This window comes from Vombatus ursinus, unplaced genomic scaffold, assembly GCF_900497805.2.
Source record: "Vombatus ursinus unplaced genomic scaffold, bare-nosed wombat genome assembly UNPS02000749.1, whole genome shotgun sequence".
Taxonomy (NCBI): Eukaryota; Metazoa; Chordata; class Mammalia; order Diprotodontia; family Vombatidae; genus Vombatus; species Vombatus ursinus.
In genome coordinates, this window is record NW_020940527.1 from 10,726,297 (window position 1) to 10,752,990 (window position 26,694).

At 44.0% G+C, this 26,694-nt stretch overlaps 1 protein-coding gene across 5 annotated transcripts in view; it reads left to right on the forward strand.

Moving 5' to 3' along the window:
• ZMIZ1 (zinc finger MIZ-type containing 1) overlaps positions 1-26,694 on the forward strand; it is a 439,562-nt gene that overhangs the window by 145,231 nt on the left and 267,637 nt on the right. For 4 of the 5 annotated variants that reach the window (XM_027858970.1, XM_027858962.1, XM_027858989.1 and 1 more), the window contains exon 4: positions 16,966-17,049. The exons of the other annotated variant lie outside the window; for it this stretch is intronic. The gene's annotated coding sequence lies outside the window, so the exon portion shown is untranslated. The remainder of the gene's footprint in view (positions 1-16,965; positions 17,050-26,694) is intronic. 5 annotated transcript variants of the gene reach the window in all.

A 26,694-nucleotide genomic window follows, 5' to 3' on the forward strand; every position in this document is an offset into this window, starting at 1 on the left:
TTATAAAAATGTCAGTCTTCAGAAGCTTACAGTTTGAGAGTTGGGGAGTAGGGGGAGATGGGGGGGAAAGACGATTAAAAATAGGGAATAATTAAATGCTAAAGTGGGAAGTGCTAAAGGAATCAAAAGAAGGGAAAGGTTCGAATGGGCTGGAGTGATCAGAAAAGGCCTCTGGAGGAGGTGGGAGAACTCGATTAGGTTGAATTTGCAGAGGTGAAGGGACATTCCAGAAAAAGAGAATAAGGCAGGTGGGAGATGCAGTGGATAGAGCACCTGCCCTGGAGTCAGGAGGACCTGAGTTCATATCCAGTCTCAGATACTTGACACTTACTAGCTGTGTGACCCTGGGCAAGTCACTTAACCCCATTGCCTAAAAAAAAAAAAAAAACCGAAAAAGAAAATAACATTCATGAGGGTATAGATTTCAGGAAATGAGTGAGATAGGAAAGATAGTTTTGACTGGGGGGCACCATTTATGTTAGGTAGTTGTAATAAAACTTGGGATGGGTGGGATAGTAAGGGTAACTGGAGAGTTATGAGTTAGTGAGTTCAAAAAAGTAGACTGAGTGTGGCCCTGAAAGCCAGTCTGAGGATTTTGAATGTATAGATTTGTAGAATGATACCTTAGAGATCAACAGTCTGATTCCTTCAGTGTAGAAGGCAGAATTAAAGTATTGGGTTTTTTTAAGTTGAAAGGTATTAATAAATAAAGATTTACACTGCAGTATGCTCTCAGAGTTGACTGTGTCCATTTTGTTACTCCATTTTGCCTGCCTCTCCAATGCTGGGAAGGGGATCATAGAACTAAGTAGAACCATTTTGTGACTCCTGTTTCAAAGGGCTCTGACTCCCCCCAACCCCATCTAAATTTCTAGATCATATACTTTAGTTTAGTTCCTGGTCATAGCTTATCTTGTTATGCCCTGTCTCCCCCAATAGAATGGAAGCTCCATGAGGGCTGGCATGGTTTCATTGTTGGCTTTGTATTCTTAGTGACTGATACAAATCAGGTGCTCAGGAAATGTTTGTTGATTGATTGGCTGGTTGATTATTGAAATAGCCTCTTAATTGGTTGGTCTCCCTTCTCTGATTGGCCCTCCATCCACCTGGCAAATTAATACTCCTAAGGCACAGGCCTGACCATGTCTCTCCCCGTTTCAGAAGACCCCATGATTTATCTCCTCCAGTTGTTCTTGTTGTTGGGGCAACTAGGTGGCACAGAGTCAGGAAGACTCATCTTTGTGAGTTCAAATCTGGCCTCAGACACCAACTAGGTATGTGACTCTAAGCAAGTCACTTAACCCTGTTTGCCTCAGTTTCCTCATCTGTAAAATAAGCTGGAGTCAGGAAGACTCATCTTCCTGAGTTTAAATCCAGTCTCAGATACTTACTAGCCGTGACCTTAGGTAAGTCACTTAACCCTGTTTGCCTCAGTTTCTTCATCTGTAAAATGTGCTGGAGAAGGAAATGGCAGTCACTCCACTACCTTTGCCAAGGAAACCCCAGTGGGGTCATGAAGAGTCAGACACAACTGAAATGACTCAACAACAACCACCACCTGCCTCCAGTCTACCTTCCTAGGAGTATCACATATTAATCTCTTTCAACACATTCTATGGGCCAGCTAAACTAATGGGTTTGTTGTTCCCTTTATATAACTATCCATCTCCTGCCACCATGCCTGGAATGCACACTGTTCTGTCACCACCTATGTTTGAATCCCCAGCCTCCTCTAAGACTCATTTCAAATCCCTCTACCACTCTCCACCCCCACCAAAAAACCCCCGACAGATTGGTATTTCCTTCTCTTTATGCTTGTTGTTCCCCAGATAGAATGTAAGCCCTTTGAGGGCAAGGACTATTTCATTTGTCTTTGTGTCCCCTAGGACAGTGCCCAGCACATAGTAAGTATTTAATTAATGCTTGTTGAATCCGATACATTCCTGTCTCTCGATTACCTTTCCAGGCTTATTATATATTACTTCCCTTCACATAGCCGTGGAGTAGTAAGGACCTTTCAGCATCATCCAATCCAACTGGTCCAGATGGGAAAGGAACTTGGCCAGAGTCAACCAGCTAGTTGGTTATTGCCAGGACTAGAACCCATCTCCTGACTCAGTCCATTGTTCTCTTGATGTCCTACAACAGCCATCCCGTAGCCACTCCCATTCCATCTTCTCTCTTCTCTATGTCTCCTTTAACTCATACCCCATGAAATACTTTGGGTCATTTTCTCCTAGCTCAGTCCCGCGGAGGATGCTACAGAAGGGTCCATCTGTGGTGTTTCTGCAAGCTGCCTGGTCTTTTTCCCCGTTTGTATTTGCTTCAGTACCAAGCTGTTTGTAGCAGCCCTGTATCGTACCATCTCCTGTATTGATCCCTCACCCAAACTGTCTGGTCTCCCCATCTAGCCATGACTCAAGTGCACATCCCAGCCAGCAACCCTTTCTGTGTGAGCCAGACAGGAATACCATTGATCTTCCTGCCGAAGCTTTCTTTTCACAGTCTGCCAGCAAAACCACGCTGTTAGCCCTCGTCGGGGCTAATTAGCTAATAATTTAATGGAATGGAGACAACGCTTTCATTCAATGGCAGAGGAGAGAGTGTGGAACTTGGAGGGAGTCACTAAGCAAATGGCACCCTGTCAGGGTACTCTGGGTGGGCCTGCTGTCTCCAGGGCCAGGGGAGTTGACCTCAAGGAGCTATATTCTTGTTTGGGGAGCTAATGCGGTTGACAGTTCTGCAGGTTTGGGGGTTGTTTTTTTGGGGGGGATGGTAAATGAGAGACAGATGGAGTTGTTGCTTAGGGTATGCCTTACATTTCCCATGCTGAAAAGCTGCAGATCCTGTACTAGGAAGCATTCAGTGACATGTAAAAAATTACTATGCTGATTATATCATTATATCTGTTCATTAAAGCAGGTCCCCTAAGGACTCCTACCAAGTTAATTCCACTTAGAAGCTTGTTCTGGAAAGTGTTAAATAATTCATTCTTAGCACTAATTTAGCCTGGCCTTCCAACCAGGTAGGTTTAAATTTGGGAGGTTTAAACTCATTAGAATAGCAGTGATTCACTTTGGGCCAGTAACAAGCCTCTACCCAATCAGTCAGTCAACATTTAAGGCACTGTGCTAAGCCCCAGGGATACAAAGAAAGATAAAAGAAGGTTCCTACTCTCAAGGAGTTTGAGAGTTAGGTTCCCTGGTCTCCTGTTAGCTGTTAATATGATAGAGGTTGGTAGGAGGATAATAATTCATATTTCTAGAGGGACCAAAGGTGCATAAAGACTTTTCTCCCAATGACCCTACAAGGTAGGTTGTTACCTGTATATCAGGCCATGCTGGGAAATCAACAATATTTACTTCTCCTTTTTTTTACCCCTTTATGAGGAGAAAAAGAGAGAGTCAAGAGGGTACATTCAGGATTATTATAGCAGGTAAGATCCTGGTAGGAAAAGACTCCCATTTCCTAGGATGCTATGAGCTGAAGACACATTATAGAAAGGCAGTGAACTGGAACCATTGGGAAGAAAATGGCCCACTTTGTGGAGACAGGACCAGGTCTGGATGCCAGAGCACCAGGAGGGTGAAGAAGACTTACTACCTAGTAAGCAAGGCCTAGGCCAAGAGGCTGGTAGCTATGATCTAATACCTTTTATTTCCTTCAGAGTTTTGTGATTTCAAGTTTCTCCTCCCCACCTCTCCCTTGACTTCTCTCCTGAAGCCCCAACTTAGATGTAGCTTTTCCCCTTCAGGATTATGCCTCTGATGGTTCTATCTCATTCCCTAAGGAGAAGCCACCATTGCAGAGAGAACAAGATGGAGCATATGTCTTTTTCCATTCAGCCCTCTCAGCCTTTCCTGTGGACTGGAGCCAAGGGAGGGAAGGACACCTGAATTGAAAATGTGAAGACATTTGAGGCTAGGGTTGGGTTGGAGGATTGGAATAAGGCTGAAGATGGAAAGCTAAGTTGAGGTACAGCCAATGCATTGGGGTGGGGTACCATCTAGGACCTGACTCTAGGAGCTCTTTTATACTTCCCTCTGCTTGCCGGTCCAAAGGCTGCCTATGCCTAGCTGTAGATGCCTCGATACCCTTCTTCCCTGCCCTACCCCTATACCCAGTGGGTCTGTGTTGACTTGTGGGTGAGCCTTTCCATTGCTATGGAAGTGACAAAGCTGTTTGAATGAAGAGCTGATGGAAGCCATGGGTTCGATATAGTAGGGTCCATCCAGGGAGATTGATGTTGTTATAGCAAGAATCTTTTTAAGGTATCTGAGACCAAACTATTTGGGGCACAAAAAGTGTAAGAGCTAGCATGTTTGCAGTTAAGATTTATTTTCCTTTTGATTTGCTTAAAGGTTGAGATGATGTGATTATTAAATTAATAACCTTTCTTTAAATATTGATTGGAAACCTCATTTGTTTTCAGGAATGGAATATCTTATCCCCAGGGGAGAACTAAAATGAGCTAGGCTACGATGTTCCCAGAGAGAGAACCTGGGTGGGAGACCGGAACCATAATGAAATCAAAGAGAATATTCTTAGTTATTGTGTCATTTCCAGGATTGAACCTATAGAGCTTCATAATGGGCCATGGGATTCATTTTCATTTTTACAGATGAGGAAACTGAGGATCATAGAGGTTTTTATGTTTTTGGGCAATTGGGGTTAAGTGACTTGCCCAGGGTCACACAGCTAGTGTCAAATGTTTGGTGTGAGGTCAGATTTGAACTTGGGTCCTCCTGACTTCAGGACCGGTGCTCTATCCACTGCGCCACCTAGCTGCCCGATCATAGAAGTTTAGGTGACATATCCATGGAAACCCATCTAACATCAGACCCAGGATTCTGCAGTCCAGGTCTTTTGACCCTATAGTGCTTAACTCCAAGTCCAGTGACGTTTTCACTACCCCATTCTGTTTTCCATGTAGGGGAATATGGATAATGTTACCATCCAAAGTGTGAGAATCTTCATCCCCAACCCCATAAGTGGGGTCTTCAGAAGCCATGACTGTATCATACCTTAGTGCCTAGAATGCTACATTTGAAGAATAACAAAGACCTTCCTTCCAGTCCCTCTTCAGACACTACCTTTGGGATCCTGGATAAAGTCACTTAATCTATCTGAGCTTCAGTTCTTTATCTGTAAAATAGGTCTAAGGGTAGCATGGCCATAGGGTCATTTGTGAAGGTCATATGATGTAATGTATGTAAAACTAGTTGGAAATGTTAAAGTCCTATTTAAGTATCAGCCATCATCATCATTACTGTTGTTGTTGTTTCAGACTGAAGTCACTGCCCGTGGACTCAGATGTAACCTTAAGTCACCTAACACTATGGAGTGTCCTCTTCTAATCTAAGCTTTTTCCTCTACCCATCTGAGTTAGTGTGAACCCAAAACCCATACCCTCACTAAGTCAGAGGGAATATACTCCAGGAATTCTGGGAGATTTGATGGATTTCTCTTTGTGCTGTTAGGAAGACCTGAATAACTATCCTCATAAATATTTGCACTCATTGTTTTAACCAGGCCATGGAAGGGGTTCCAAGCTAAGAACTCGAGGTTTGTTCTCAGGGTCATTTAAGGAGATGTGTTTGTGTGTCTCCAAGACAGGAATTCCTCTCTTTCTCAGATCACTCCAGAAGGGCTGTGGTGTGGTTTGGGGGATCTGTGGGTTTAAGGGAAGCCATGTAGAATCGGGAAGCTGTTTCTCTGGGGCCACATTTACTGTTGGGCATAAGGGGCCTGCCATGGGCTCCATGCGTTTTTTTTCCGTCTCGGCCAGATTCTACTCTGTTCTGAATGCATGTGCCCAGAGACATTAAGACTTCCAGGGGGCAGATTTCTAGGCAGGAAGGCAAAGAGGTGTTTGGAAATAGGTGGGTGGTTAGGACAGGACAAACAAAAGGACACGTTTGTGGGATTTTAAAGAATGTAATCTGCAATATTATTACTATTATTATTTTAAGGAATGGGAGGTAGGTTGGAGATAGAATGAGATGCAAAAACCAGCTCGTCTTTTAGAGAACCAATGGACCATAAAATGTTAGATAAAGCTAGGAGGGACCTTAGAGATTATCTAGTCCAAATTTCTCATTATCTTCTCATGAGGAAACTGAAGGCCCAGAGAGTCACTTGTTGTCCTTTTTTGTCCTTCATAATCTTATCTTGCTTTGAAGGGTTGTTCGTAGCTCTCGAGGTCCCACAAGTCTGTCCTATGGAAAGACAGTTTTTGTGCATAACATCCTTTCTTTGGACTCTTGTCTCATCATACAGCAATACAGAATTGGATTTAGGGCCGAAGGACCTGGGTTCAAATTCCAGCTCTGCTACTTAATACCCATGTGACCTTGGGCAAGTCATTTCATTCCAGGGCTTTCTAAACTCTTGATTATTTTCTATTTATCCTTTATTTAGCTCTGTCTCTCTGTCTCTCTCTGTCTCTGTCTCTGTCTCTGTCTCTCTTTCCCCCACCTCTGCTCTGCCCTCTCTGTCTCTTTGTCTCTCTCTCTCTATCTCTGTCTGTTTCTCTGTCTCTCTCTATAATTTGTTTGCATGTTGTCTCTCTTATTATATTGTAAGGTGCTTGAGGGCAGAGCCTGTCTTTTGCCTCTTTTTGTATCCCCAATGCTTAGTGCAGGATGACCTGAACAACCATCCTCACATATATTTGTGCTCATTCTTTTAATCAGGCACATAGCAAGTACTCAATAAATGTTTATTGAATTGATTTGAATTGAGATTCACTGCTCTGGGCTCCACTTTTCTTATCTGTAAAATAATGAGATTAGACCGTATAACCAAAAAGGTCCTTTTGGCTCCAAATCTGTGATTCCATGTTCCCTTCAATGCCCAGGTATTCTCCTGCAAGGAGTGTGAGGCACCGTTGTCCCCCAGTAGAAATATTCCGTGTCAGGACAGCCTTGTGTCTCAGCCAAAGGAAGAAAAGCTCCATTAGCAATGTCCACACATGAGCAGTTTCTTAGTTTATTTGGTGTATGCTGTACAGAGATCCCAGCCTGATTTAAAATATTCATTCACAATTACTGATGCCTCGCAGTTCAAAGTACTGCAAATCTGGAGCTTTGATGGAGAAATTGAAAGAAAATAGCTGCCAATTACATCTGTTTATAATTAATGAAACATTTTATTCTCATGTAAATATTTAATGCCTGGGGGTTTGGGGCTGTGCTGCTCTTCCTCTGCACCCCGTCCTTCTGTACACCCTCTCTGTCTGTAAGATGCTGCCTTTATTTACAGATACAGTCCCCTGGATTCCTTGGTTCATGGTTGTGTAGAAAGATGTCTCCTTGGGATCTGATTACCTGTTGTATGTGGCTAGAATGCCCTGTTGGATAGGGAGGAAAGGAAGGAAGGTGAGGGTGGTTGTGCTTTACAAGGTTGACTGCTTCTTGGCCCCATCCTCCCTACATTCCTCCTAGCTCCATCAAAACATCGTAGGAAATAACTCAGGAAGAGCTGATGGTGAAAACTGACAAGACTAGAAGGACAGAACACATTTCAAATCTTGATTTGGAATGGTCATTATTCTTTCGAATCTCCTCATTGACTTTTCTTAATTATATTCCTTAATCAGTTTTCATTGGTCAGACCAAAGATGGGTGAGTCATTATCATTTTTGTGACTACCATCTTTTCTCCCACCTCTCCTGGCTCAATACTTTCCACCCACACAACCTTGATACACCATCCCTATCATGACATCCAGTTTGAGAGACAAGGCAGCTGAGTCATGGGGAGCTTCTCTGACTTATCCATAGTTGCAGAATAGGGATTGAGTTTGAGTTAGAGTTAGCATAAGAAACAAAGGGGTCTTCCCTTCTCTTCTTCCCAGGCTTGTGTCTCCTAGTCTGAAACCACCTTTCTGAAGCTTTGCCTAGGTTTCTGCCTTTGATTTTTTTAGTCGCCTGATGGGGTGGGGGTTGAATCTCAAGTGTTTGGGAAGGATGTGCTTCGAGGAAAGATCTCACTTGTAACATTTCTTGGTTAAGTTGCCAAGGAGTCAGGCTCAGGAATTCACTGATAGAAGAGCTCAGTAAAGAGTAACACTGGGGCACAGTCTTCTTCATTGAGGATAATTGGTTTAATGGAAAGAACACGAATGCTAGTCCTTAATTTGCCACTGACTTGACTGTGTGACCTTGACCAAGTCTGGGCCTTAGTGATAATGTCATCCAATTCCTTCATTTTACAGATGATATAACCAAGGTCTCTTCCTACACCAAGGTAACATATTTTATGATAGTTGAGAGGAGATAGCTTTTTTTTTTCCCTCCTGGAACATGGCTTTCTCTTTGGGCCCTACCCTGGTAGGGAGTGGGAAGGCATTTTTCTGAGTACTCAGGTGGCCTCTTTCTATGTCATCCCCATCATTTCTCTAGTCCAAGATATGAGGGATACCCAGAGATGTCTTGGGAGGGGTGGAATTGGCCCCCATCACATCTCTTTATAACTGGTTACAGATCTGTCATGCAGGAATTTCTCTAGACCCTTCTTTGACCCTTCAGCCTGTACTACCTCTTGGGGCTTAACAAGTTCCAGATGTTTACTCCCCGCTGTGAAAAGTAAATTTACTTCTTTCAAGCTCGGGAGGAGCTCCCTCTTTCTGACAGCCGCAATTGGGTGAACACGTCTGTGTTCTCAGTGTTTGCTCCCTTTCTTGGTTTGATACAGTGGGTCACAGAACTCTCCCCGGCCTCATCTGTCCAGATGGAAGGCATGCCTCTTTTTCTATTGGGCTTCAGCATGCCTCCTTCCGTGATAGGCACTCCTTAGCAATCGAAAAGACCCTAACTGTGTGTGTGAAAGGTAGCATATCGTAGTGGATAGAGTCAGGAGTAAATGAAAAAGCACTGAGTCCTTACCATGTTTTTAGGCACTGTGCTAAATGCTGGGAGTGCAGGTACAAAAACAAGATAGTCCTTGCCCTTGAGGAGCTTACATTCTGATAGAGGAGAATAACATATATAGGGGAATAGTGGCCCGGGGGAAATGTTTTGGACTTGGAAGTCAGAGGGGAATGATCATTGGATTCCACAGACATTTGATTGATATGTCCTTTACAGAAATGGCAGTGCTGATTTGATTACTCTTCTCAGAGGAAGACCTGGGGTCATGTCTTACCTCTGATATATAGTGACTGTGTGACCCTGGATAAGTCACTTAAGTTCCCAGTGATCCAAACAACTATGTATGGTTAGGAGCTGCTGAGATGGTGCTGATGTACATCGATAGAATGGAAGTTCAAAATCACAGGTCCAGTTGTTTGTTTTTGTTTTAAGTATATGGAGAGTGTGTGTGTGTATGTGTATGTGTGTGTGTGTGTCTGTGTGTCTGTGGATGGTCTTGCCCTGTGATTGATTTCATCATAGGTGTGCAAACTCCCTTAGCCAGTGCAGATCAATAATTCTCCTGTAATTTATAGTTTGAGATGACTGCTTGGGAGCACAGAGAGGTTAAGTATCTTGCCCAGGGTCACAAAACCAGTATATGTCTGAGGTAGGGCTTGAACCCAGTCTTTCCTGCCTTCTAGACCATTTCTCTTGCCATTAGGCAGCCCTGCCTCCCATTTGTGGATGATGGATGAATTGGTGATGTATTCGCCTTGTGATGGGTTGTCTCTCTGGATCACCAAGGACACCCCTTTCCCAGCTCCAAGAACCTCTCTGCATGTAGCTCTCCTACAGTAGTCATTTGGACCATAAAGATATGATTGTCTCAGTGCAAAGGGAAGAAAAGTGTGAAGCTGCCAGGGCCAGTTCATAGGGCAAGTGGAGTTTGTTTGTTTGTTTGTTTGTTTTTTTTGCATTTTCTCAGAACGGCAGCATGATTCACACTTAGACAGCCCTGTAACCTTGACAAAGCCCTTTCTTCCTAATAACTCCTAGCGTGTAGTCTAAGGACTATTATTTCTGTTTTACAGATGAGTAGACTGAGATTTCAAGGGCATCATAAGACTTGCCTGAGGTCACAAAGTCAGTCAGTCAGTATCAGAATATGCCTCGATTCTGAGGAAAATGGGTCAGTCTCTGCCCCTTCTGTTGTGCTAAAGGGTCTCCACTGCCTTAGAAGGGAGGCCACGCAGCAGACCCATCAGAGAAGTAGGCAGAAGAATGGAGGTAGACCACAGCGGAGTGTTCTAGGGGCAGCTAGGTGGCACAGTAGATAGAGCACCGGCCCTGAAGTCAGGAGGACCTGAGTTCAAATCTGGCCTCAGACCAAACACTTGAAACTTACTAGCTGTGTGACCCTAGCCAAGTCACTTAACCCCAATTGCCTTAAAAAAATAAAATAAAAACAAAAAACAGAGTTGAGGCTTCTGAAAAGTATGCCCCCTACCCTTCTTTCTCATCACTCAGCCCTTGACAGTGGTCAGAGCCTGCCCTCCCGACTTTGTGAAGGTTAGTAAAGTTTATTGTGAGCGCTCACCACCTTTCTTGGCTATGATGTCTGCCTATTTCCCTCTGTCTCCCAATCCCATCTTCTTTGTATTTCCTGGCTACCAGTCTCCTAAAGGAGAATCAGGGCCTACTGGTCTTATTTAGACTAAGCTGTTAGGATGTCACGTTTTAGGATTATATATGGGTAGCTGAAAAGGACCTTAGAGGTCATCCCACCTCTCATTTTACAGGAGGGGAAACTGAAGCCCATGGAAGTGACTTGTCTGTGATCCCACACAGGTAGTAAGTGTCAGATGACACTTGAACTCAGGTTCTCTCACTCCAAACCCCATATACTTTCCATTGTGCCACGTTACCTCCCAGGGAGATTTCACTGTAGGTGGACCCAGGAAAAGGCAGTGCTTCAACCCAGAAGAATACGTCATAGGAGATCATGGTATTTAGAATTGGCAGAGACCTTTGAGGTCATCTCGTCAAATCTTCATTGCTCAGAGAGGTTATGTAATTTTCCTATGGTCACAGAGGGAGTGCTTGCTCCCTGGGCAGAGCTGGGATTTGAACCTAGGTCGTTGCCTTCGAATATTGACTCTTTCTGCAGTACTAGGTTGTTACTTCTAGGATGAGCTTTCCAGCCCAAGGAGGGTTGATATTGTTGGGTGGGGGTGGGTGGGACCTCTTACCATATAGTTTCCTCTGCTTCCTTCACATTCTGCCATATGTAAAGGCTGTAAGCCCTGATATTTGTATGTAGAAATGAAGAGACTGTACATGAGAACTCCATCCTGGATTTTCTGGAAAGAATCAGGTTAACAACAGGGCAAGGGGTGTTTTTGACATTTTCTCAAGGAAGCAGTTCGGGGAGGGTTGCTTATATTTCCACACTGCTTTCCAGAAGAAGCTGTAGTCCATTAATGACTTCAGCTCTTCTGGGGCTGGACAGAGAGAAATTGCTTGGGCTTTCCTAGGTAGGGAGTAGAAAGAGAGGAGGCAGATCCTAGGGGAAAAGAGCTAGGGGAAGGAAGAGGTTGAGACCCCCCCCCGTCTCTGATTGATATTGGTTAGTGTAACCTCATCTGGGTCGTCGCCATCATTTGAGGGGGTGGTGATGGTATTTTGGATTTATGGTGTACTTTATGCTTTCCAAAACCATCTTCAAGTCACATTGTCTCATTTGATTTTCATAACAACCCTGTGAGGTGGGCAGGCCATGGATCATTAATGCCATTTTACAGATGAGAAAACAGGTTTGGTGAGCCAAAAGTGATTTGTCCAACATCACACATTAGAACTTAGGACCCAGGTCCTTTGACCGCTACCTATTTCCTGCCCTATCTGGTGAGGTGAGTGGTCACAGGGTATGATCCTGTATTTTAAATCTTCATGAGATCTGTTCCCTAAGGCTGTTCGGACACACATGAGGAGGAGGGGAGGGAGTCAGCATTTTTGAATCACCTACTATGTGCCAAGCACTTCACTGAGTGGTTTACAAATATTAGCTCATGATGCTGTGAAATAAACACAGTATCTCTTGAGCCCCATCTTATTTGTCCAAATTGAGGAAAGTCTGTCCTGGCCACTCAGGGCATTTAGTGCGCCAAAGTTGGGATGGAAAGGTGCCCTCATACCGTTCTCAATTACCGCCACCCCTGCGAGAGTAGTTGGGTGCACCGAGGTATCATGGAATGAAGTCAAAGCTGCCTGGGAGATAGGTCTCCTCTAAGGGCAGCCAAGTTGCCCCTGTGTAGGAACAAAGCGGTGACTCTGAGCTTCGTCGTGTCTGCCCCCCTCTCAGCTCCGTTTCCTCCCCCTCCCATTTCTTCCAAAATATTTCATGTCCTCTTTTCTCTGGATGATACTTTAGTGGATCTGAATTTCTTCAGTGTAGACACACTCCCTCCACTGTGTGGATGCAGAATGAGCCTCCTTCATTACTATCTTATCCTATATAATTCTCATCCATGCTGTCCTATAAATACTCCTCGGAGAGCTCTCCTGACATCCTAGAGACCTTACTTTTGCTATTTTATTTCCTCAGGGATACCAGTGTCACACTTGGTCAGTCAATCTGTTTGCTAAATAAATAACCAGGCCACCTTCTTTTTTTAGTTATGTGATCACTGATGTCTTTTACACCACAGCTCGGTGGCAGCTCAGTGCCAGTGTGCTGCAGCCTGCATACACCCACCATGTGGCTTTTCATTGCCCTGTGATTCTCAGTTATATAGTATCACTGGCAGAAAACCGACGTTAAATAAATGGGTTTTTGAGGCAGCAAGCAGTTTGGAAACTAAAAACACCAAAAAAAAAATTTCTCAAATGAATCTTAGTCTAGTTTCCTCCTTCTGTTTGATTTAAGGTTTAATTTCATTGTCTGTATTTGCCCAGGATACATATACGCTGATGGACCAGCTCAGTGGGCTGCCCATTTAAGCTGACTGTCATAGTTTGGAAAATCCATATTTTCATCCACTTTGTCTTTTTTGTGTGAGTGATCAAACATCATATAATAATGATAATTATGCTGCCTATCCTTGTACATTCCATATGCAATGAAGTATTTTTTTAAGCATTTTCTTAGGACCTCACAATAGCTTCATAAAGTAAGTAGGGAAGGCATTTTTGTCCCCATTTTAAGATATGGCTCAAAAGTTTTAAGACACTTGACCAAAGTCACAAAATAAATCATCTGCAAAGTTGAAGCTAGAACCTGGGCTTCCTGACTCACACGGTGCCTACAAATTTGGTGACATTTTCTTCAGTTTTATATTTTTCCTTCACGACGAATCAAATCATGTTTGGGACCAAATTGAGGAGGGACAAAGTAGGGAGAGGGAGAAAGGAATGGAGTGGGGAAGGACGTGCATATGTTTAGATGTGGTTAAAAAAAAAAGGTCACTGAAAAGATTACTAAAAATCAGGGGAGCTACTTAATGATTAAGTCCTTGACAGCAGGAATTTGTCCTGGACATCTTGTATCCATCAGGGTACCTAGCAGGCTGTTGGGTTTCATCCGCACCTGTTGAATGAATGGATTCCTAATGTCTCTTAGGTCACAAAGCAGGAAAAGTCATTCAGACGAAATATTTAATTTTTAAAAATTGTCCTGAGTGACAGATTATCCTTATGAAAAGTTGGATGCCAGAAGTGAGAACTGAAGAGAGGCCTTTTCTGGAGGGACCTTTAGAAGAGGACCTTAGATCTAGAACTGGAGATGTCAAAGGTCATCTCATCTAGCTCTGTCACTTTACAGGATGGGGAAATTGAGGCCTCCACACTGGGATTTGAACCCTGATTCTCTGACTCCAAATCCAGCATGCTTTCCACTGCACAGTGGTACGTTATCACCCTCTGATCCCGTTGTCTACGTGTCTTTGCAAACGGATCTAAGGGTCAGAGGTTCTCTCTCAGCCCTGGGCTTTACTTCTCTCAGGCTTTCTTTCTTGGCTTCTGGCTCAGGGTCCCTGACAGAGTTATTAAGGGTGGTGTCCATCTGACATCTTAAGCCAGTCTGGCCAGCACTCTGCCTTTGCCTCACGGTTGCTGGTGTCTTCTTCTGAAACTTTGTATTTTCACCCCCTTCTACTACCTTCCCCAAGGTCAAGGGGACGGGGTAGAAACGTGTCAGCCACACATCCATAAACATGCCTGTTGTATTTATATATTTATTACATTACCTTGTAAAATGTCCAGAGTATTTAATGACTCCAGGGCCTGGGGAAATCACTTAGTCCCAGCTGAGGAAATGACAGAGTTCATACAGTGATCAAAACTGCTGAGAAAATAAACACCTTCCCTGCCCTGCAGTGGTGGCTGGTGAGGAGATGAGGGTCAGCCTGCTGAGGATGACTGTCACAGGGTTTACCCCACGGTCTTGAAGAACCTCACGCTGTGTTCCTTCAACCAGTATTTGGGAGCTTCTCACAGGCCCCCAGCAAAATGCAGAAATATGAAAGCCAAGACGTCTTCCCTCCAGAAGCTTATACTCGAGATATGGTGAGAGATTTGGGCAATCTTGTTATTCATCACATGTAGATTCCTTGGCATCTCCCCCACAATAGCCATTCTAAATCTTTTCCAGTTTCCTCAGTATCCTCTTCCCCATCCCCTAGCAGAAGCAAGAGTGAGTCTAAAAGAGTAGGGATGGTAAGAATTTGGCAGGGTTGGGGCAGAGGGCATATGCATGGTAGTGCTTCAAAAGATCTGGGTTTAAGTCTTGCCTCTGATATAGACTGGCTGTGTGGTCCTGGACAAGCCTCTTTACCACACCCCCCCCGACCTTTGAGGCAGCTAAGTTGCAGTCAGAGAAGGGGCTCAGTCTTCATTGGTGCTTGGGCTTTCCTCACCTGGGAAGTTCCCTATATCAATGAAATTATAGCTGCTGGTCCCTATCATGATTATGACTTGATTTGGGCCCTGAATGATGGGTGGGTTTGGGTAGAGGTAGAGGAGGAGAGAGGGCATTCCATCCTGGGGGAAACCATGATGCTGAGAACTAGGAGAAAATAAGGCTAGAAAAGTCAGTTTTGACTGTGGGAGGTATATCTTTCAGTGCCAGGTTTAAAGAACCTGATTGAATTCAGTATTTCTTTCTTCTAACCAAGGCCAGGTTCCCTCTAGAACTCAGCCCTGTCTGGGTGAACGTCGTCACCTCATTATTCCCCTGAGCCTGGTGCCTAGATGGGGCTCTGGCCCTGTCCTTCATTCCTCCCAGGTCTCTGTGTGATTTTTGAGTTAGAGAGCACCTGATGCACTGAAATGTCCTCCCCACCTGCCCAGACACAGCTCATCCTCTCATTGGCTGCTGGGACGCTGGTCCTCACTGCTAAGTGAGGGAAGGCTTGTGTCTCTCTTGTTTGGGCATGTACACACAGACACACACACACACTTGCACCTGCCCCCCTGTTTTCTCCCCCTGTTCTCTGTGGGAGCCAGGAAGAAAGTCTCTCTTTTGTTCCACAGTCAACTGTCCAGATGGCTACTCAGCTGGGCAGGCAGTTGCCTTGTATAACCTGAACCAGCCCTCCCGCTCTTTTGAATTCTCTCCTCCCATGCTGGAGACCCCTGCTGAGTCTTCCTGACTCATTGGATCCTGTGTGCCCACCACGACCCCCCCATGGAGCTCCCTACCACCTGCCACCCTCCAGGGTCCTGACTTCAGTGCTCAGAATTCCTCAGGGCTGTGTAGGGCAGGGGAGAGAGCAGCTCAGGGCACCTTCTGGGCTCAACTATAGGAGATGCTTGAAGGGTTCCTTTGAGCCCTCAATCAGAGCCCTCAATTTTTTCCCCTTTACCTTCCAACCAGCTGCCAATTGGAAAGTCCCATTCAACCCCAAATCCTCCTATCTCTAGGGAGTCTTAGATACTGGGTTACCCAGCTCCCAAGGGGAACATAAACCAAGCTGGGTTTGTGAACCAGGTGAAATTGGAAAAAAAAAACAAACACAAAAAAAAACCTAGCTAAACCTATAGAAGGCTTAGTCAACTAGTTTTTTAATGCTGGCTACTTAATGAAGCTCTAGGGCCCCATGGGGAAATGGCCTTCAGTTCCAGCTGCCTTTCCCCCTTTTTTACCTATGTGTAGTGTGAGGCAGGGTGATATAATGGCTAGGGGTTCTTGTGGGGACCAAATTAAATAATGCTATAAAGTACTTTCCAGACTTTGGTTGGTATATAAATGTGTGCTATTTATGATGACAGTGCCTTGCTGGGGGTTTCGCTCTTATCTCTCTGCGTTACCAGTGTTTGGGCACATAGTAGTCACTTAATAAATGCTTATTGATTGATTGAGTAAGTACTTGGCCTGTTCCACTTCTCTGAAGCTTGCTGAATGGGTATGTGTTCAATATTCTTCTTGGAGCCTCCATGAGGCTGGCCTCCAGGGACCTTGGATCATGGTCTGAGGTCTGGCTTCACACTGTCTCTGGAAAAGTGGCAGTGTGTGGGCCTAAGAGTCTAATGGTTATTGCTTCTCCTCTTAATCCCTGGAGTTTGATGGACAGAAGAGAGAGAATTTGGAGACAGTGCTGAACCTGGAATCTGGAAGACCCCCGATAGGCTTTTTGGACCTACTTCCCAGGGTCATGAGGGTTGAATATATAATGTGGGTTACATACATATATACACACACACACACACACACACACATATAGGTATATATGTATATGTATGTATATATATAAATGATATATTAATGTAGGTCATCATTATAATAATTATTATTTTTCACAAGGTAATTGTGAGGATAAAATGAAATAGCATGTAATGTGTTTTATAAACCATGAGGTTATATATACATAAACACATGCATGCATGCATGCATACATGTGTGTGGGCTATTATTCACAGGGTAGTTGTGAGTATCAAACGAGACAATATGTGTAAAGTTCTTTATAAACTTTAAAGCTCTCTATAAATGTCAGTTATCATTATGATGAAACTGGGCATTGGGTGTCAGGAGAGACAAGGGCATTTGCTGATTGAAAGTACTTAATCATCCCCAGGGAGAGAAGTAGAGTTATGCTGACTCTCTCCTCTTGCTGTAGGATGATGGAGCTCCTGTGAATGACCCAGGACCAGAGCTGCTGATTGGCTGCCGTTGGGGTACCAGCAATTTGGGAATCACTGAGGTAGGAGGATGGCGCTGTGAAACATGGCTTTAGGCAGTGGGGGTTAATGGGTGCTGCTTTAGTCCAGACACACATGTTCAGAGTTGCTGCCTCTGCCATCTTCAAAGGAAATGCCCTTTCCTAAAATGACAGAGAGAGAGAATATTCCTTTGAGGAAAAGAGCATCACTATAGTGGGATATGGTAGGCAGAGACATTGTATAAACACCTGTTGCCTCTAACCTGTGTTCGTAACTCTGGGTCCCTCTCAGGTATCGGACACAATGGTATTCAGCCTCATGTGCTCCCTACAGACACCCACTTACTTCTATTCACTGCACAAAACTCAGTGTCAGGTTTTAGAAGTGGGTGGCATTTCCCACCCGCTACTTCTTCCTCTTCAGGTAATACCTTAGGTCTTCTGGGACTAGATTGGGGATGGAGAGGAGGAAGAGGAGAGAAAAAAAGCAGTGTGTTCTTCCAACTATAAGGACTGGCCCATTTCCCCCCCTCTGCTACACTCGTGATCTCTGTTGAAGGGGCATAAGATGAGACAAACCAGCTGATCAAAAGGCAAACCCTTGTTTATCATCTCGCTGATCCTGCTGTGGCAGGCGGGCCTGGCTCTGCCCAGCTGAGAGAAATGATAACCTCTCCATTCAAGGCTCAGGTGGGCAAAGGCAGATACCCTCTGTGCACAGCTCAGAAACGAGCACGCACACACGCTCCTTCTTGGGAGAGAAACAAAAAAGTCAGCCTCTTGGGCAAACGGGGAATAGTTTATCCTTAAAAAAATTTCAGGAGAACAGATCATCCTTCCCCATCTTCTCCTTTCCCTTCTTCTATGCCTGAGCTTTGGCCTGTGTTTTACCTGTAAATCTCACCAATTGCCAGCATCATTGACACAGCCATTGGAGCAAGTGAGTAGAGGAAGTCTGGCCGCCTGGCCCTGCTCAGCTTGATTTGCCTCTTTTAATTACTCTGCATGTGTTCAGTCACATCTACCTGCCTTTCTGGTCCTGTCCCCACCTCTCTAGGCCGTTCTATTTTCAGTGGGTGACTTGGAGGTGAGTCAGGGATGCTACTGTTCTCAGTGGAGGGAGGGATACTGGCTCCCTTGTTTCAGGAAGTCCCTAGCAGCTGGAGTCAGTGGTGATGGCCAGGCAGTATGATCAATCTACCAGGAGGCTAAAGTTATGTCTGCTGAGGCAGTCACCCCCAGCTTAGAAAAATAGGAATATGCTATGGTCAGCGGGCACCTGGATCCCAGAGGTATTGGAAGATGTGTGGGGAGTAGAGAAATAGGGGATGGAAAAGAATTGTGAGGTCAAAGCTCTGAATAATGCAATTGGGTGCTTCTCTCTGGGGTGCAGATGGTGAGTAAATAAAAGCAGTCTCGTCTCCCCTCCTCCCTACCTCCCTCCTTATCATATCTGGGAGCCTGTTTTGTAGGGAGTATGAAGCCTAAACGGCTGAGTTAAGACAGTCTTGTTTTATGTATAGAACTGAGCAAGAGGGGCCGTATGTGTTTTTATTGTTAGTGCTGAGACCAGACCCCGAGCTCTCCAGCTACGGGCAAAGTTGAGGAGGACCTTTTCTACCCCGAGCTGGGACAAGCAAAGGGGAGTTAGGGAATAGGAGAGTCACGTGGTAGATTGATTCCTGGAGACTTTATGAGGATGTCAGAGGCAGTGCTGGCTCATGTCAGCCTGTCTTCTGTCTTCCTGGTCTCCTTGATATTTCCTCCTCCTATATCATTTTTGTGAGCTTATCTTCCCGTAGGTGCTCAGAACTCTCCCCTTGGCACCCACCTCTCCTAGCAGGTAGTGTGGAGATTGGACAAATTTGTTCACACAGAGGTATCAAGGACTTCTGTGTCATTCAGGCTTCAGAAGAGAGAGATAAAGGGGGGGAATAGGGGACCCATTTTAAAAGAGGGACTTGGAGAAGGCAGTGCCTTTTTAGCTACTTAGCTCAGGCATGGGGATAGCCTAGATGGAGTGGAATTGAGAATGTAGACAGCCTGGAAGTGGAAGCCTTGGTGCCTGGAATGTGACTCTGTGTGTGTGGGGGGGTTCTATAAGTGGAGGGAGGACTAGGGCTGACAACTATCTCTAGATTTGCAAAGTCTATGTAAAACTGAAAGCTGGCCCTGCCCCCTGGTGCTTAACTTTGACTGTCACTAAAAATCTTGTTTTCTTTCCTGAAATAGAGCAGGGTTAGGGCTAGGAGGATGGAGGCGGGGCTACTGCCCCTCTGGCTCGATTCATTTCAATTCATCAAGCATTTATTAAGCATTATCCTAGTCCCTCGGGGATACAGAGACAAACATGAAAACAGCCCTCGCCCTAAAGAAACTTGTATTTTATTAAGGAATGCAATGTATAAAGTCATTTGAGGTAAGAGAAAGCTTTGACAACTGGGGCCATCCAGAAAAGCTTCCTATAGGAGGTGCTAAACTGAGCCTTGCAGGAAGCTAAGGATTCCTAGAAGCTGTGGGGAAGAAGAAATGCATTCCAGGCAGGGGGATGGCCCATGCAAAGTAAGAGAGGTGGGATATGGAATGCCGAGGCCAGAGAATGGGGAGGAGGCCAGTTTGACAGGAATGTCAAGTGAGTGAAAAGGACCAGTATGCAGTAAGTCTGGAAAGGTAGGCGGCAGCCAGCCTGGGTGAAAGCCTTTAAATAGCAAGTTGATTAGTTGGTATTTTACCCGAGAAGTGCAGGGGCATAGGGACACTGTGCATACCCTTAGCCAAGGCTGTCAAAGGGAAAAGAGTGGGTGTGGTTTTTCCAAACAGTCATGCCTTTTCAAGATCCCTGGTGGATCTGGAGATGCAAACACACACACTCTCACACTCTCACTCTCTCTCTCTCTCTCTCTCTCTCTCTCTCTCTCTCACACACACACACACACACACACACACACACACACACACACACAGTTCCTAGATTCAAGGTGATAAATCAGTGGGAATCTGCAGTGGGGGCCTTGCTCTGGCCTAAGGAGGGGCCCTACAGGATGTTTCCTCTAACTCAGGTCTCCAGGATCTGAAGCCTTCAAGCTGGTGCCCAGGATAGAGAGAGGGGGGAAATCATTCGGTTTAAATGATCTTTGCAGTGCATCTTTGGCATGCATCACCCTAAGCAGTCTGAAGTAATCTGACTTGATAGCTGTCATCTTGCAAAATAGCATCATGCAAACAAAAGATGATCTGTCAAACGAGGTGACGCTGGCAGAGCCCCATTTGAAGTCTTTGCTGTCATTTCTTAGCGAGTCAAACTCGCTGGGCGGCCCAGCTCCCGAGAGTGGCGTGAGTTCTTCGGTATCGCTACTGACGTCTTTCTTGGTCACTGCAAAAACAGCGTCCCCGTCTGCTCCAGAACCCTGCTGATGTCTCCTCCTCCCCTTCGGCCATTGCTGAAATGGGCTCTCTCTGGGCCTTGTCAGTCTGTAGCATCATAGAATCAGCAATAGAAGGGACCTTGGAGCCCATGGTGTCCAAACACCTCATTTTGTAGATGAAGAATTAATTACCAAGGGTCAGAGAAATGAAATGGTTGTTCAGGGTCACAGAGGTAGTAAGGAGAAGGGTGGGCATTTGAGCTTAGGCCCCCCTCTCCCACTTTTACCCCAATTTTACCTAATTTCCAGTGTACCGTGTTCTCTCTCATTTCTTAAGATTAGTTAATTAGTCCCCTGGTTCTAGAAAGACTAGCTAGTTAGTATAGGGTCATTCCTTTGTACTTGAGTGGGCTGAGGATTCTGAGGGAGCGTAGGGATGAGGCAGAAGTCAATGAAATCTTCCAGAAGTTGGGATGGGTGGTAAATGTACAGAGATTACAGAAAACCCCTGCTGGCACCTGTATTTGTGTATGGAGTGAGTGTGTGTGTGTGTGTGTGTGTGTGTGTGTGTTTGTGTGTCTACTTGTCTACATATATATGTTTGTCTACCTTAATGAAATTTAAGTTCCTTAGGGATAGGGAACATTTACTTTTGTCTTTGTATGCTTAGCATCTGGCACATAGTAGGTTTTTTTTTAAATAAATGTTTGTTGATTGATTGATTGAAGAGTCCCTTTCTCAGTTAGCCAACCAAAAATATTTACTGAAATGCTTATGATGGCCTGGGCCTGTGCAAGGTGCTAGAGGAGCTGAGAATTTAGTGAGGGGAGGAACTTTAAAGGAGAGGCTAGTCTAACATGTTCATTTTATGTATGAGTAAGCTGAGGCTCAAAAGAGTTCCCTAGCTCCTACCTCAAGGTCACTTAGCTAAGAGAGTAGGTTATTGCTGTTCTTGAGTCATTTCAGTCATGTCTCACTTTGTGACCCCATTTGGGTTGTGTTTTTTTTGTTTTGTTTTGTTTTTTTGGCTAGATCCTGGAGTTTGCCGTTTCCTTCTCTAGCTCATTTTCCAGATGAGGAAACTGAGACAAACAGGGTTAAGTGACTTGCCCAGAGTCACACAGCTAGTAAGTGTCTGAGGCTGGATTTGAACTCAGGAAGATGAGTCTTTCTGACTCCAGTCCCAGTGCTCTATTCACTGTGTCGCCTAGCTGCCCTAAGAAGATAGGACCTGAACTCAAATTCAAGTTTCCTGATCCTTTGAGATTCCTTGAAGGAAGGACTCAACTGATTTGTGTTCCTAGCCTTAAATATTTGTTGAGTTTAGACATTGATCTAGGTACTAAGTCTCTTTCTATGAATTAGGATAGGATAGTGGAAAGAGCTCTGGGTTTGGCACCGGAAGACCTTGGTTCAGATCTCTCTGTGACCTGGGACAAATTGCTTAGGCCTATTTCCTTATTTAAGAATGGATGAATTAGACCAAATGATCTCTAAAGTTCTAGCCAGCTTTCAAGTCCTATGGTCTTTATCCTCTGGCACTCCCAGAAGTCTTATTAGGGTACTGGTCAAGTCAAGTCTGATGGAGCCTTGCTGGTCTATTTTCCCACTCTTCCTTGGCTCATGTCCATTGGACATACTGGCTCTTCAAGCCAAATGATATTTGTCTGCCTCCAGGGGAGACCAAGAACTTCTTTGGTTGAGAGAAGAAGGGAGCAAGCTAGTAACTTGCTATGGAACCATGTATGTCTGTCTGTGTGCTTGAGATCATTGAAAGGTACCTTTTGAGTCCTAAGACTGTTGGTGACTGCCCCTACAAGAGACCTCATTGTTTCCTTAACAATTGTCTTGGAGTGTTTTCCCTCCCTCTTTGGGAGTGGGACCTATTAGAACTAGGAAGCACTTTGGGAGTAAGTGAGATTTTTTTACCCACCTTTGGTCTGCATTGCCTTTAAGATGAACCAAGAACACAGTTTCTCCTGCTCCTGTAACAATTTTGAAGAGTAATAACATAACATGAATGTTGAACATGCTCTGCCATATTTGAAAGGATCTAAATGACTTTTGATGTCTGAGTTTTAAAAGGTTCCCATCTCCTTTTTGTCAGGATAGGAAAGGCTTCCCCAGAAGAGATGGGATGTGGCTTTTGCAGTATTTTCTTTTGAGGATGGAGGTTGACTTTTCAAAATAGAATTAGTGGTAACTGGGTAATGTGTTTTTTCCTTCCTGCTCAGCTGTCTAAAGTGTTCATTTTATTTCTCTGAAACATGTTGCCACAGTTCTCTTCTGTAAAGTGTTTGGATCTGGGTTGAAAAACCTATCCCAGGGACCAGATTTTCTGCCAAACAGCACAGCATCAAAGAGGAGTGTGTGCAGTGGGACAGTCCTCAGTATTTTTATAGCCTCTGTCATCAGAGAGACATGTTTGTATTTGTTTGATTTATTCAGATAGATCTTTCTTTTCTTTCTTTCTTTTTGTAAGGCAGTTGGGGTTAAGTGACTTGTCCAGAGTCACACAGCTAGTGAGTGTTATGTGTCTGAGGCCAGATTTGAACTCAGGTCCTCCTGACTCCAGGGCCAGTGCTGTATCCACTGAGCCACCTAGCTGTCCCTATAGATATTTCTTAACTAGGGAGTAAGGGAGGAGAGTATCTGCTCACACTTACCAATTGGAGGAATGGAGGTCAGAAAGGGTAGGAAGAGATCTGAATCACATCTGAAAATTAAGCGCAGAAGTTTGTACCTGAATGCTATGATATAGGAAAGGAGAACTCCACATTAGGCAGGAAGAGGAAGTTGGAAAAAGGAAGGACTGATAGGTGCTTTGAGATCAACTTATAGGAACTGAGTGCCCTGTGCCACTATCTTAAATAATCATTATTTGTAACAATGATAACACCTTACCCCTTTGAAATTCATCAGTCTGTCAGAATTGCCTACCCAATGCCCAGCTGAGAATCATTGAAGGAATCCTGAAAGGCCTTTGAATGGTTTTGGTCAAGGTCAGTGTTGATGCATGAAAATATTTTCACTTGAGCATCTATCAGAACCACCTGACTTAAAGGGAGGGCGGATTAAAGGAGGCAGTGATCAGAAACAAAACAGACTTTTAAGGAGAGACAGGATGAAAAGAGAGAGAGAGAGAAAGATAACAGAATATAATAGGATGGAGGAAAATATTCAGTTTAATCAAACTGTGAATGGGACGAGTTCACCCATAAAATCGAAGCAGGTGACAGAATATATTAGCAACCAGAATCCAACAATATGTTGTGTACAAGAGACACACTTGAAACAGAAAGACACACACAGAGTTAAAATAAAGGACTGGATCAGAATCTATTATGCTTCATCTGAAGTAAAAAAGGCAGGAGTTGCTATCATGATCTCAGACAAATTAAAAGCAAAAATAGACCTAATTAAAAGAGATAATTAGGAAACTGCATTTTGCTAAAAGGCAACATAGACAGTGAAGAAATTTTATATCAAGTTTCTCTGATAAAGATTTCATTTCTCAAATATATAGGGAACTGAGTCAAATTTATTAAAAATACGAGCCATTCTCCAACTAACAAATGGTCAAAGGATACGAACAGGCAGTTTTCAGAAGTCAAAGCTATCTATAGTCATGTGAAAAAATGCTCTAAATCACTGTTGATCAGAGAAAGGTAAATTAAAACAACTGTGAGGTACCATCTCACACCTATCAGAAATGACAAATGCTGGAGGGATAAGGGAAAATAGGTACATTACTGAATTGTCGATGGAATAGTGAACTGGGGCAACCATTTGGGAAAAGAGTTTGGAATGCCCAAGGGAGTATAAAACTGTCCATACTCCTTGATCCGGCAATAGCACTACTAGTCCTGTATTCCAAAGAGATCAAAGAAAAAGAATCTGTATGTGCAAAAATACTTATAGCAGCTCTTTTTGTGGTGGCAAAGAATTGGAAATTGAGGGGATGCTCATCAGTTGAGGAATGGCCAAACAAGTTGTGACATATGATTGTGATAGAGTGCTATTGTGCTGCGGGAAATGATGAGAAGGGGAGTTTCAGAAAAACAAGGCAAGATCTGTATGGGGAGATGATCCGGGGGATCACAGTAACAATAATGTTGTAATGATGATCACCTGTGAAAGAGTTGGCCACTCTGATCGATACAATGATCCCAGACAGTTCCAAAGGACTCATGATGAAAAAATGCTATCCACCTCTAGAGAGAGAAAACTGATGTACTTTGAGGGCAAATTGAAGTATATTTTTTTCCTCTTTTTTTGGTGATATGGTTAATGTGGAAATATGTTTTGCATAATTCTACACGCATAATTGATAGATTGTTTGCCTTCTCAGTGGGCCAGAGAGGAGTTGGGAGGGAATTAGAAAATCTGGAACTCAAAATTTAAAAAGAAGGAATGTTTAAAAATAATAAATAATAAATTGGGGGGGGGGGGACTTTCATCTTACACACAGTTCCACCAAGGCTGGTGACCTCCTTTCTGGCCCAAAACGGGGTGAAAGTCGCAGTTGAGAAAGGAGGGCAGTGAGAAGGCCAGCTTGGGCTGACAGCCAGGGGAGAGGACAGAAAAGAAAAAAAAAAAAACCCACTCGGGCACAGAGACTTAAAAACATAAGTCCGAAAAAAAAAACATAAGTCTGGAACCAGCTAGGGTAGAGGCAAACAACCGTGCAGACCTCAGAAGCCCCTGAGGTGCCCCCTGAGGGCATCACTGTAGTATGCTGCAAGAGATGATCCTAATGATAGCCCCTCATCATTAAGACAGGATTAAATTCTCTCCTGGTTAAGAGGGCAAGGAAGTTTGATAGATTTTTAGACAGATTTCTATCCCACATGGTTAAAATAAAAATTAGAAGTTGTAGTTGCTTAAAGGTGTGAATCCTCATCTAATTAGAAAGCTCAGCTATAATAATAATAATGACGCAATTTACACTTGTGTAGAATTTTACAATTTTCTGTGATCTTTTTGGAGCCTCACACCATCCTTAGTAGGTAGTAATACTAGGTATTATTATTATTTCCATTTGACAGCTAAGGACACTGAAGCTCAGATCGGTACAAGGACTTGCCCAAAATCACATAACTCTAAGTGGCACAACTGGAATACAGAACCCTCTCTTCTGCCTCTCAGCCCAGTGTTTTCTTCCTTCCTGAAGGGGTATAGCCAGGCTTGGCTTTTTATATTTTAGGTAGTGGGGACCCCTTCTTAGTGAGATGTTTCTACTTTCCTCTAATGACTCCCATCCTGAACTTGCCAGTTCAAAATAGCTATCCTGGGATCCTAGATCTAGAAATGGAAGGGCCCCTCTACGTGATCTGGTTCAATTTCTTCATTGTTTACAGTTGAGGAAACTGAAACCAACACTCTTATTTAAGTGGGTTCAAGGTCCTATAGTAAGTGGCCAAGTGTAGAACTTGAACCTAGACCAGCTCTGACTCCATGTCCATCGTAGTCTCCACCCCCTGATCGTTCCAGGATCTTTCCTTTTTTCAGTGAAAGTTTGGGCAGACTTTCAGCTATCTGAAAGCTATATTTCAGCTATGAGTATCCCTGAGCTCAGGGATAGAGCAGAAGCCAAAGTGGAAAACCAGACTTTTGGAAAAGAGTATATTAAAGAATGTATTTTAAAAAATAATGTACTAAAGATGGGATACTCTGGACTTCCTGACACCCAGACAGTTTATAATAAAGAGGGAAAAAAATTTTAAATTGTCATTCTTTAGCTCCCACAAGATAGATGGAGGCATTGTGGTATTGGTTTTGAAGTCAAAGAGATAACTGGGTTCAAGTCTTGTCCCTGGCAATACTGTCTATGTTTGCATTTGCCAGGTACTGTGCTAAGCACACAAAGAAAGGTAAAATCAAACACTATCCTAAAGAAATCTTCATTCTGGTAAATGAGAGAACATACAAATAACCGAGTAAGTATGAGATATATATGGAGTATATGGGTAGACTTCTGAGAGGGGAAGGTTCTAGCAGTTGGGGGCACCAGGAAGGGTCCCCCAAAGGAGGACTTTGAGCGGAGTGTTGAAGGAAGCCAAAGAAAGTATACTATGACCATAAGGCAAATAACTAAACCCCCAGTACACCAAATAACTGTCTAAGACTGTGTAAGTTGGAGAGGTAGTAGGCGCTTGATAAATGTTGATTGATTGATGGATTTCAGATCTATATCTTCAAACAGAGTTTTCTCATGGGGAATTCCCCCACATAGATGAAAATCACAGATCTGGATATCTCCTCCCTTATGTGAGAGAGAGAGAGAGAGAGAGAGAGAGAGAGAGAGAGAGAGAGAGAGAGA